Source organism: Rhipicephalus microplus, unplaced genomic scaffold (genome assembly GCF_043290135.1).
Source record: "Rhipicephalus microplus isolate Deutch F79 unplaced genomic scaffold, USDA_Rmic scaffold_31, whole genome shotgun sequence".
In the NCBI taxonomy this organism is placed as follows: domain Eukaryota; kingdom Metazoa; phylum Arthropoda; class Arachnida; order Ixodida; family Ixodidae; genus Rhipicephalus; species Rhipicephalus microplus.
This window is the reverse complement of record NW_027464604.1, coordinates 5769247-5781754: the sequence shown is the minus strand read 5'-3', so window position 1 is coordinate 5781754 and position 12508 is coordinate 5769247.

Sequence of the window (12508 nt, the reverse complement as noted above, 5' to 3'; positions counted from 1 at the left end):
GAAACTGCGATAGGTAAAATGTTGTGAAAGCACACAAAACGGCATGAACAAGCCAAATACTGCGTGTTGTACCGTTACAAGTGCGAAACTGCTATGTTGTGACATTCTCGGTAAAGCGCATGCAAGTATCGTGAAACCTTAAAGAACGATGTCATTTAGCGAGATACAGCGTTCTGTACTGTAATAAGTTGGTGAGAAACTGTGAGGTCAAGCAAATATCGTAATTGTGAACGAAACAGTGTAATTGAGCGTCTTTAGATACAAGTGCGAATGTTAGGTTAGGTTGACATATCAACCGTCGTAAAACCGCATTAAACAATCTCACTTAGTGAGATGTAGTGTTTTTCAACATTACAAGTCGGGAACTACGATATCTAATGTGAAAGCGCATGAAACCGTCGTAATCTTGTAGAAAACATTGTAAAGTTGCGAATAAAACGTTTTCTAACGATAGAAGTGCGAAGGTTAGGTTAGGTTAGGTTAGTTTAAGCTAGGTAGCGTCGTGAAACTACCAAAAACGACGTCATCTAACGAGATAGTGTTGTTTTATAGCGAGTATTAAACTGCGATAGGTGAAATGTGAAAGCACACAAAACGGCATGAACAAGCCAAATACGGCGTGTTCTACCGTTACAAACGCGAAACTGCTATATTGTGATATTCTCGTTAAAGCGCATGCAAGCATCGTGAAACCTTAAAAAACAATGTCATTTAGGAAGATACAGCGTTCTGTACTGCAATAAGTTGGTGAAAAACTGTGAGGTTATGCAAATATCGTAATTGTGAACGAAAGAGTGTAATAGAGCGTTTTTAGATACAAGTGCGAATGTTAGGTTAGGTTAAGATATGAACCGTCGTAAAACCGCATTAAACAATGTCAATTAGTGAGATGCAGTGTTTTTCACCATTAAAAGTGGGGAACTGCGATATCTAATCTGAAAGCGCTTGCAACCGTCGTTAGGTTAGGTTAGGTTAGGTTAGGTTAGGTTTGGTTAGGGTAGGTTAGGTTAGGTTAGGTTAGGTTAGATTAGGTTAGGTTGCGTTGAGTTGGGTTAGGTTAGGTTAGGTTAGGTTAGGTTGGGTTAGGTTAGGTTAGGTTAGGTTAGGTTACGTTAGGTTAGGTTAGGTTACGTTAGGTTAGGTTAGGTTAGGTTACGTTAGGTTAGGTTAGGTTAGGTAAGGATAATTTGGTTAGGTTAAGTAAGGTTAGGTTAGGTTAGGTTAGGTTGTGTTGGGTGTTGTTGGGTTGGGTTGGGTTAGGTTGGGTTAGGTTAGGTTAGGTTACGTTAGGCTAGGTTAGGTTAGGTTAGGTTACGTTAGGTTAGGTTAAGTTAGGTTAGGTTAGGTTTGGTTAGGTTTGGTTAGGTTAGCTTAGGTTAGGTTAGATTGGGTTGGGTTTGGTTAGGTTGGGCTAGGTTAGGTTAGGTTAGGTTAGGTTGGGTTAGGTTAGTTTAGGTTAGGTTAGGTTAGGTTAGGTTGGGTCGGGTTGGGTTAGGTTAGGTTAGATTAGGTAAGGTTAGGTTAGGTTAGGTTAGGTTACGTTAGGTTAAGGTATGAACCATCGTAAAACCGCATTAAACAATGTCACTTAGTGAGATGCAGTGTTTTTCACCTTTACAAGTTGGGAACTGTGATATCTAATGTGAAAGCGCTTGAAACCGTCGTAATGTTGTAGAAAGCAATGTAAAGTAGCGAGTATAACGTTTTCTAACGATAGAAGTGCGAAGGTTATGTTAGGTTGAGTTATGTTAGTTTAAGCTAGGTGGCGTCGTGAAACTACCAAAAACAACGTCATCTAACGAGATAGTGTTGTTTTATTGCGAGTACGAAACTGCGATAGGTGAAATGTTGTGAAAGCACACAAAACGGCATGAACAAGCCAAATACTGCGTGTTGTACCGTTACAAGTGCGAAACTGCTATGTAATGATATTCTCGTTAAAGCGCATGCAAGCATCGTGAAACCTTAAAGAACGATGTCATTTAGCGAGATACAGCGTTCTGAACTGTAATAAGTTGGTGAGAAACTGTGAGGTCAAGCAAATATCGTAATTGTGAACGAAACAGTGTAATTGAGCGTATTTAGTTACAAGTGCGAATGTTAGGTTAGGTTGACATATCAACCGTCGTAAAACCGCATTAAACAATGTCACTTAGTGAGATGTAGTGTTTTTCAACATTACAAGTCGGGAACTACGATATCTAATGTGAAAGCGCATGAAACCGTCGTAATCTTGTAGAAAACATTGTAAAGTTGCGAGTAAAACGTTTTCTAACGATAGAAGTGCGAAGGTTAGCTTGAGTTATGTTAGTTTAAGCTATGTAGCGTCGTGAGACCACCAAAAAGGACGTCAACTAACGAGATAGCGTTGTTTTATTGCATGTACGTAACTGCAATAGGTGAAATGTTGTGAAAGTACACAAAACGGCTTGAACAAGCCAGATACTGCGTGTTGTACCGTTACAAGTGCGAAACTGCTATAATGTGATATTCTTGTTAAAGCGCATGCAAGCATCGTGAAACCTTAAAGAACGATGTCATTTAGCGAGATACAGCGTTCTGTACTGCAATAAGTTGGTGAAAAACTGTGAGGTTATGCAAATATCGTAATTGTGAACAAAACAGTGTAATAAAGCGTTTTTAGATACAAGTGCGAATGTTAGGTTAGGTTAAGATATGAACCGTCGTAAAACCGCATTAAACAATGTCACTAAGTGAGATGTAGTGTTTTTCAACATTACAAGTCGGGAACTACGATATCTAAAGTGAAAGCGCATGAAACCGTCGTAATCTTGTAGAAAACATTGTAAAGTGGTGAGTAAAACGTTTTCTAACGATAGAAGTGCGAAGGTTAGGTTAGGTTAGGTTAGTTTAAGCTAGGTAGCGTCGTGAAACTACCAAAAACGACGTCATCTAACGAGATAGTGTTGTTTTATAGCGAGTATTAAACTGCGATAGGTGAAATGTTGTGAAAGCACACAAAACGGCATGAACAAGCCAAATACTGCGTGTTCTACTGTTACAAGTGCGAAACTGCTATATTGTGATATTCTCGTTAAAGCGCATGCAAGCATCGTGAAACCTAAAGAACAATGTCATTTAGCGAGATACAACGTTCTGTACTGCAATAAGTTGGTGAAAAACTGTGAGGTTATGGAAATATGGTAATTGTGAACAAAACAGTGTAATAGAGCGGTTTTAGATACAAGTGCGAATGTTAGGTTAGGTTAAGATATGAACCGTCGTAAAACCGCATTAAACAATGTCAATTAGTGAGATGCAGTGTTTTTCACCATTAAAAGTCGGGAACTGCGATATCTAATGTGAAAGCGCTTGCAACCGTCGTTAGGTTAGGTTAGGTTAGGTTAGGTTAGGTTTTGTTAGGTTAGGTTAGGTTAGGTTAGGTTAGATTAGGTTAAGTTGGGTTGAGTTGGGTTAGGTTAGGTTAGGTTAGGTTGGGTTAGGTTAGGTTAGGTTACGTTAGGTTAGGTTAGGTTACGTTAGGTTAGGTTAGGTTAGGTTAGGTTACGTTAGGTTAGGTTAGGTTAGGTAAGGATAATTTGGTTAGGTTAGGTAAGGTTAGGTTAGGTTAGGTTAGGTTGGGTTGGGTGTTGTTGGTTTGGGTTGGGTTGGGTTGGGTTAGGTTGGGTTAGGTTAGGTTAGGTTACGTTAGGTTAGGTTAGGTTAGGTTAGGTTACGTTAGGTTATGTTAGGTTAGGTTAGGTTAGGTTACGTTAGGTTAGGTTAGGTCAGGAAAGGTTAGGTTACGTTAGAATAGGTTAGGTTAGGTTAGGTTACGTTAGGTTAGGTTAAGTTAGGTTAGGTTTGGTTAGGTTAGCTTAGGTTAGGTTAGGTTGGGTTGGGTTGGGTTGGGTTAGGTTAGGTTAGGTTAGGTTAGGTTGGGTTAGGTTAGTTTAGGTTAGGTTAGGTTAGGTTAGGTTGGGTTAGGTTAGTTTAGGTTAGGTTAGGTTAGGTTAGGTTGGGTTGGGTTGGGTTAGGTTAGGTTAGGTTAGGTTAGGTAAGGTTAGGTTAGGTTAGGTTAGGTTACGTTAGGTTAAGGTATGAACCGTCGTAAAACCGCATTAAACAATGTCACTTAGTGAGATGCAGTGTTTTTCACCTTTACAAGTTGGGAACTGTGATATCTAATGTGAAAGCGCTTGAAACCGTCGTATTGTTGTAGAAAGCAATGTAAAGTAGCGAGTAAAACGTTTTCTAACGATAGAAGTGCGAAGGTTATGTTAGGTTGAGTTATGTTAGTTTAAGCTAGGTAGCGTCGTGAAACTACCAAAATCAACGTCATCTAACGAGATAGTGTTGTTTTATAGCGAGTACGAAACTGCGATAGGTGAAATGTTGTGAAAGCACACAAAACGGCATGAACAAGCCAAATACTGCGTGTTGTACCGTTACAAGTGCGAAACTGCTATGTTGTGACATTCTCGGTAAAGCGCATGCAAGTATCGTGAAACCTTAAAGAACGATGTCATTTAGCGAGATACAGCGTTCTGTACTGTAATAAGTTGGTGAGAAACTGTGAGGTCAAGCAAATATCGTAATTGTGAACGAAACAGTGTAATTGAGCGTCTTTAGATACAAGTGCGAATGTTAGGTTAGGTTGACATATCAACCGTCGTAAAACCGCATTAAACAATCTCACTTAGTGAGATGTAGTGTTTTTCAACATTACAAGTCGGGAACTACGATATCTAATGTGAAAGCGCATGAAACCGTCGTAATCTTGTAGAAAACATTGTAAAGTTGCGAATAAAACGTTTTCTAACGATAGAAGTGCGAAGGTTAGGTTAGGTTAGGTTAGTTTAAGCTAGGTAGCGTCGTGAAACTACCAAAAACGACGTCATCTAACGAGATAGTGTTGTTTTATAGCGAGTATTAAACTGCGATAGGTGAAATGTGAAAGCACACAAAACGGCATGAACAAGCCAAATACGGCGTGTTCTACCGTTACAAACGCGAAACTGCTATATTGTGATATTCTCGTTAAAGCGCATGCAAGCATCGTGAAACCTTAAAAAACAATGTCATTTAGGAAGATACAGCGTTCTGTACTGCAATAAGTTGGTGAAAAACTGTGAGGTTATGCAAATATCGTAATTGTGAACGAAAGAGTGTAATAGAGCGTTTTTAGATACAAGTGCGAATGTTAGGTTAGGTTAAGATATGAACCGTCGTAAAACCGCATTAAACAATGTCAATTAGTGAGATGCAGTGTTTTTCACCATTAAAAGTGGGGAACTGCGATATCTAATGTGAAAGCGCTTGCAACCGTCGTTAGGTTAGGTTAGGTTAGGTTAGGTTAGGTTTGGTTAGGGTAGGTTAGGTTAGGTTAGGTTAGGTTAGATTAGGTTAGGTTGGGTTGAGTTGGGTTAGGTTAGGTTAGGTTAGGTTAGGTTGGGTTAGGTTAGGTTAGGTTAGGTTAGGTTACGTTAGGTTAGGTTAGGTTACGTTAGGTTAGGTTAGGTTAGGTTACGTTAGGTTAGGTTAGGTTAGGTAAGGATAATTTGGTTAGGTTAAGTAAGGTTAGGTTAGGTTAGGTTAGGTTGTGTTGGGTGTTGTTGGGTTGGGTTGGGTTAGGTTGGGTTAGGTTAGGTTAGGTTACGTTAGGCTAGGTTAGGTTAGGTTAGGTTACGTTAGGTTAGGTTAAGTTAGGTTAGGTTAGGTTTGGTTAGGTTAGGTTAGGTTAGCTTAGGTTAGGTTAGATTGGGTTGGGTTTGGTTAGGTTGGGTTAGGTTAGGTTAGGTTAGGTTAGGTTGGGTTAGGTTAGTTTAGGTTAGGTTAGGTTAGGTTAGGTTGGGTCGGGTTGGGTTAGGTTAGGTTAGATTAGGTAAGGTTAGGTTAGGTTAGGTTAGGTTACGTTAGGTTAAGGTATGAACCATCGTAAAACCGCATTAAACAATGTCACTTAGTGAGATGCAGTGTTTTTCACCTTTACAAGTTGGGAACTGTGATATCTAATGTGAAAGCGCTTGAAACCGTCGTAATGTTGTAGAAAGCAATGTAAAGTAGCGAGTATAACGTTTTCTAACGATAGAAGTGCGAAGGTTATGTTAGGTTGAGTTATGTTAGTTTAAGCTAGGTGGCGTCGTGAAACTACCAAAAACAACGTCATCTAACGAGATAGTGTTGTTTTATTGCGAGTACGAAACTGCGATAGGTGAAATGTTGTGAAAGCACACAAAACGGCATGAACAAGCCAAATACTGCGTGTTGTACCGTTACAAGTGCGAAACTGCTATGTAATGATATTCTCGTTAAAGCGCATGCAAGCATCGTGAAACCTTAAAGAACGATGTCATTTAGCGAGATACAGCGTTCTGAACTGTAATAAGTTGGTGAGAAACTGTGAGGTCAAGCAAATATCGTAATTGTGAACGAAACAGTGTAATTGAGCGTATTTAGTTACAAGTGCGAATGTTAGGTTAGGTTGACATATCAACCGTCGTAAAACCGCATTAAACAATGTCACTTAGTGAGATGTAGTGTTTTTCAACATTACAAGTCGGGAACTACGATATCTAATGTGAAAGCGCATGAAACCGTCGTAATCTTGTAGAAAACATTGTAAAGTTGCGAGTAAAACGTTTTCTAACGATAGAAGTGCGAAGGTTAGCTTCAGTTATGTTAGTTTAAGCTATGTAGCGTCGTGAGACCACCAAAAAGGACGTCAACTAACGAGATAGCGTTGTTTTATTGCATGTACGTAACTGCAATAGGTGAAATGTTGTGAAAGTACACAAAACGGCTTGAACAAGCCAGATACTGCGTGTTGTACCGTTACAAGTGCGAAACTGCTATAATGTGATATTCTTGTTAAAGCGCATGCAAGCATCGTGAAACCTTAAAGAACGATGTCATTTAGCGAGATACAGCGTTCTGTACTGCAATAAGTTGGTGAAAAACTGTGAGGTTATGCAAATATCGTAATTGTGAACAAAACAGTGTAATAGAGCGTTTTTAGATACAAGTGCGAATGTTAGGTTAGGTTAAGATATGAACCGTCGTAAAACCGCATTAAACAATGTCACTAAGTGAGATGTAGTGTTTTTCAACATTACAAGTCGGGAACTACGATATCTAAAGTGAAAGCGCATGAAACCGTCGTAATCTTGTAGAAAACATTGTAAAGTGGTGAGTAAAACGTTTTCTAACGATAGAAGTGCGAAGGTTAGGTTAGGTTAGGTTAGTTTAAGCTAGGTAGCGTCGTGAAACTACCCAAAACGACGTCATCTAACGAGATAGTGTTGTTTTATAGCGAGTATTAAACTGCGATAGGTGAAATGTTGTGAAAGCACACAAAACGGCATGAACAAGCCAAATACTGCGTGTTCTACTGTTACAAGTGCGAAACTGCTATATTGTGATATTCTCGTTAAAGCGCATGCAAGCATCGTGAAACCTAAAGAACAATGTCATTTAGCGAGATACAACGTTCTGTACTGCAATAAGTTGGTGAAAAACTGTGAGGTTATGGAAATATGGTAATTGTGAACAAAACAGTGTAATAGAGCGGTTTTAGATACAAGTGCGAATGTTAGGTTAGGTTAAGATATGAACCGTCGTAAAACCGCATTAAACAATGTCAATTAGTGAGATGCAGTGTTTTTCACCATTAAAAGTCGGGAACTGCGATATCTAATGTGAAAGCGCTTGCAACCGTCGTTAGGTTAGGTTAGGTTAGGTTAGGTTAGGTTTTGTTAGGTTAGGTTAGGTTAGGTTAGGTTAGATTAGGTTAAGTTGGGTTGAGTTGGGTTAGGTTAGGTTAGGTTAGGTTGGGTTAGGTTAGGTTAGGTTACGTTAGGTTAGGTTAGGTTACGTTAGGTTAGGTTAGGTTAGGTTAGGTTACGTTAGGTTAGGTTAGGTTAGGTAAGGATAATTTGGTTAGGTTAGGTAAGGTTAGGTTAGGTTAGGTTAGGTTGGGTTGGGTGTTGTTGGTTTGGGTTGGGTTGGGTTGGGTTAAGTTGGGTTAGGTTAGGTTAGGTTACGTTAGGTTAGGTTAGGTTAGGTTAGGTTACGTTAGGTTATGTTAGGTTAGGTTAGGTTAGGTTACGTTAGGTTAGGTTAGGTCAGGAAAGGTTAGGTTACGTTTGAATAGGTTAGGTTAGGTTAGGTTACGTTAGGTTAGGTTAAGTTAGGTTAGGTTTGGTTAGGTTAGCTTAGGTTAGGTTAGGTTGGGTTGGGTTGGGTTGGGTTAGGTTAGGTTAGGTTAGGTTAGGTTGGGTTAGGTTAGTTTAGGTTAGGTTAGGTTAGGTTGGGTTAGGTTAGTTTAGGTTAGGTTAGGTTAGGTTAGGTTGGGTTGGGTTGGGTTAGGTTAGGTTAGGTTAGGTTAGGTAAGGTTAGGTTAGGTTAGGTTAGGTTACGTTAGGTTAAGGTATGAACCGTCGTAAAACCGCATTAAACAATGTCACTTAGTGAGATGCAGTGTTTTTCACCTTTACAAGTTGGGAACTGTGATATCTAATGTGAAAGCGCTTGAAACCGTCGTATTGTTGTAGAAAGCAATGTAAAGTAGCGAGTAAAACGTTTTCTAACGATAGAAGTGCGAAGGTTATGTTAGGTTGAGTTATGTTAGTTTAAGCTAGGTAGCGTCGTGAAACTACCAAAATCAACGTCATCTAACGAGATAGTGTTGTTTTATAGCGAGTACGAAACTGCGATAGGTGAAATGTTGTGAAAGCACACAAAACGGCATGAACAAGCCAAATACTGCGTGTTGTACCGTTACAAGCGCGAAACTGCTATGTTGTGATATTCTCGTTAAAGCGCATGCAAGCATCGTGAAACCTTAAAGAACGATGCCATTTAGCGAGATACAGCGTTCTGTACTGCAATAAGTTGGTGAAAAACTGTGAGGTTATGCAAATATCCTAATTGTGAACGAAACAGTGTAATAGAGCGTTTTTTAATACAAGTGCGAATGTTAGGTTAGGTTAAGATATGAACCGTCGTAAAACCGCATTACACAATGTCACTTGATGAGATGCAGTGTTTTTCACCATTACAAGTCGGGAACTGCGTTATCTAATGTGAAAGCGCTTGCAACCGTCGTTAGGTTAGGTTAGGTTAGGTTTGGTTAGGTTAGGTTAGGTTAGGTTAGGTTAGATTAGGTTAGGTTGGGTTGGGTTAGGTTAGGTTAGGTTAGGTTAGGTTGGGTTAGGTTAGGTTAGGTTAGGTTAGGTTACGTTAGGTTAGGTTAGGTTACGTTAGGTTAGGTTAGGTTAGGTTACGTTAGGTTAGGTTAGGTTAGGTAAGGATAATTTGGTTAGGTTAGGTAAGGTAGGTTAGGTTGGGTTGGGTGTTGTTGGGTTGGGTTGGGTTAGGTTGGGTTAGGTTAGGTTAGGTTACGTTAGGTTAGGTTAGGTTAGGTTACGTTGGGTTATGTTAGGTTAGGTTAGGTTACGTTAGGTTAGGTTAGGTCAGGTAAGGTTAGGTTACGTTAGAATAGGTTAGGTTAGGTTAGGTTGCGTTAGGTTAGGTTAAGTTAGGTTAGGTTAGGTTTGGTTAGGTTAGGTTAGGTTAGCTTAGGTTAGGTTAGGTTGGGTTGGGTTGGGTTAGGTTGGGTTAGGTTAGGTTAGGTTAGGTTAGGTTGGGTTAGGTTAGTTTAGGTTAGGTTAGGTTAGGTTGGGTTGGGTTGGGTTAGGTTAGGTTAGGTAAGGTTAGGTTAGGTTAGGTTAGGTTACGTTAGGTTAAGGTATGAACCGTCGTAAAACCGCATGAAACAATGTCACTTAGTGAGATGCAGTGTTTTTCATCTTTACAAGTTGGGAACTGCGATATCTAATGTGAAAGCGCATGAAACCGTCGTAATCTTGTAGAAAACATTGTAAAGTTGCGAGTAAAACGTTTTCTAACGATAGAAGTGCGAAGGTTAGGTTAGGTTAGGTTAGTTTAAGCTAGGTAGTGTCGTGAAACTACCAAAAACGACGTCATCTAACGAGATAGTGTTGTTTTATTGCGAGTATTAAACTGCGTTAGGTGAAATGTGAATGCACACAAAACGGCATGAACAAGCCAAATACTGCGTGTTCTACCGTTACAAGTGCGAAACTGCTATATTGTGATATTCTCGTTAAAGCGCATGCAAGCATCGTGAAACCTTAAAGAACAATGTCATTTAGCGAGATACAGCGTTCTGTACTGCAATAAGTTGGTGAAAAACTGTGAGGTTATGCAAATATCGTAATTGTGAACGAAACAGTGTAATAGCGTTTTTCAATACAAGTACGAATGTTAGGTTAGGTTAAGATATGAACCGTCGTAAAACCGCATTAAACAATGTCACTTAGTGAGATGCAGTGTTTTTCATAATTACAAGTCGGGAACTGCGATATCTAATGTGAAAGCGCTTGCAAACGTCGTTAGGTTAGGTTAGGTTAGGTTAGGTTACATTAAGTTAGGTTTGGTTAGGTTAGGTTAGGTTATGTTAGGTTAGGTTGGGTTAGGTTAGGTTACGTTAGGTTAAGGTATGAACCGTCGTAAAACCGCAATAAACAATGTCACTTAGTGAGATGCAGTGTTTTTCACCTTTACAAGTTGGGAACTGCGATATCTAATGTGAAAGCGCTTGAAACCGTCGTAATGTTGTAGAAAGCAATGTAAAGTAGCGAGTAAAACGTTTTCTAACGATAGAAGTGCGAAGGTTATGTTAGGTTGAGTTATGTTAGTTTAAGCTAGGTAGCGTCGTGAAACCACCAAAAACGACGTCATCTAACGAGATAGTGTTGTTTTATTGCGAGTACGAAACTGCGATAGGTAAAATGTTGTGAAAGCATACAAAACGGCATGAACAAGCCAAATACTGCGTGTTGTACCGTTACAAGTGCGAAACTGCTATGTTGTGAATTCTCGGTAAAGCGCATGCATGTATCGTGAAACCTTAAAGAACGATGTCATTTAGCGAGATACAGCGTTCTGTACTGTAAAAGGTTGGTGAGAAACTGTGAGGTCAAGCAAATATCGTAATTGTGAACGAAACAGTGTAATTGAGCGTCTTTAGATACAAGTGCGAATGTTAGGTTAGGTTGACATATCAACTGTCGTAAAACCGCATTAAACAATGTCACTTAGTGAGATGTAGTGTTTTTCAACATTACAAGTCGGGAACTACGATATCTAATGTGAAAGCGCATGAAACCGTCGTAATCTTGTAGAAAACATTGTAAAGTGGCGAGTAAAACGTTTTCTAACGATAGAAGTGCGAAGGTTAGGTTAGGTTAGGTTAGTTTAAGCTAGGTAGCGTCGTGAAACTACCAAAAACGACGTCATCTAACAAGATAGTGTTGTTTTATAGCGAGTATTAAACTGCGATAGGTGAAATGTTGTGAAAGCACACAAAACGGCATGAACAAGCCAAATACTGCGTGTTCTACCGTTACAAGTGCGAAACTGCTATATTGTGATATTCTCGTTAAAGCGCATGCAAGCATCGTGAAACCTTAAAGAACAATGTCATTTAGCGAGATACAGCGTTCTGTACTGCAATAAGTTGGTGAAAAACTGTGAGGTTATGCAAATATCGTAAATGTGAACGAAACAGTGTAATAGAGAGTTTTTCAATACAAGTACGAATGTTAGGTTAGGTTAAGATATGAACCGTCGTAAAACCGCACTAAACAATGTCACTTAGTGAGATGCAGTGTTTTTCACCATTACAAGTCGGGAACTGCGATATCTAATGTGAAAGCGCTTGCAAACGTCGTTAGGTTAGGTTAGGTTAGGTTAGGTTAGGTTAGGTTAGGTTAGGTTAGGTTAGGTTTGGTTAGGTTAGGTTAGGTTAGGTTAGGTTAGGTTAGGTTGGGTTAGGTTAGGTTAGGTTACGTTAGGTTAAGGTATGAACCGTCGTAAAACAGCAATAAACAATGTCACTTAGTGAGATGCAGTGTTTTTCACCTTTACAAGTTGGGAACTGCGATATCTAATGTGAAAGCGCTTGAAACCGTCGTAATGTTGTAGAAAGCAATGTAAAGTAGCGAGTAAAACGTTTTCTAACGATAGAAGTGCGAAGGTTATGTTAGGTTATGTTAGTTTAAGCTAGGTAGCGTCGTGAAACCACCAAAAACGACGTCATCTAACGAGATAGTGTTGTTTTATAGCGAGTATTAAACTGCGATAGGTGAAATGTTGTGAAAGCACACAAAACGGCATGAACAAGCCAAATACTGCGTGTTGTACCGTTACAAGTGCGAAACTGCATGTTGTGACATTCTCGGTAAAGCGCATGCAAGCATCGTGAAACTTTAAAGAACAATGCCATTTAGCGAGATACAGCGTTCTGTACTGCAATAAGTTGGTGAAAAACTGTGAGGTTATGCAAATATCGTAATTGTGAACAAAACAGTGTAATAGAGCGTTTTTAGATACAAGTGCGAATGTTAGGTTAGGTTAAGATATGAACCGTCGTAAAACCGCATTAAACAATGTCAATTAGTGAGATGCAGTGTTTTTCACCATTAAAAGTGGGGAACTGCGTTATCTAATGTGAAAGCGCTTG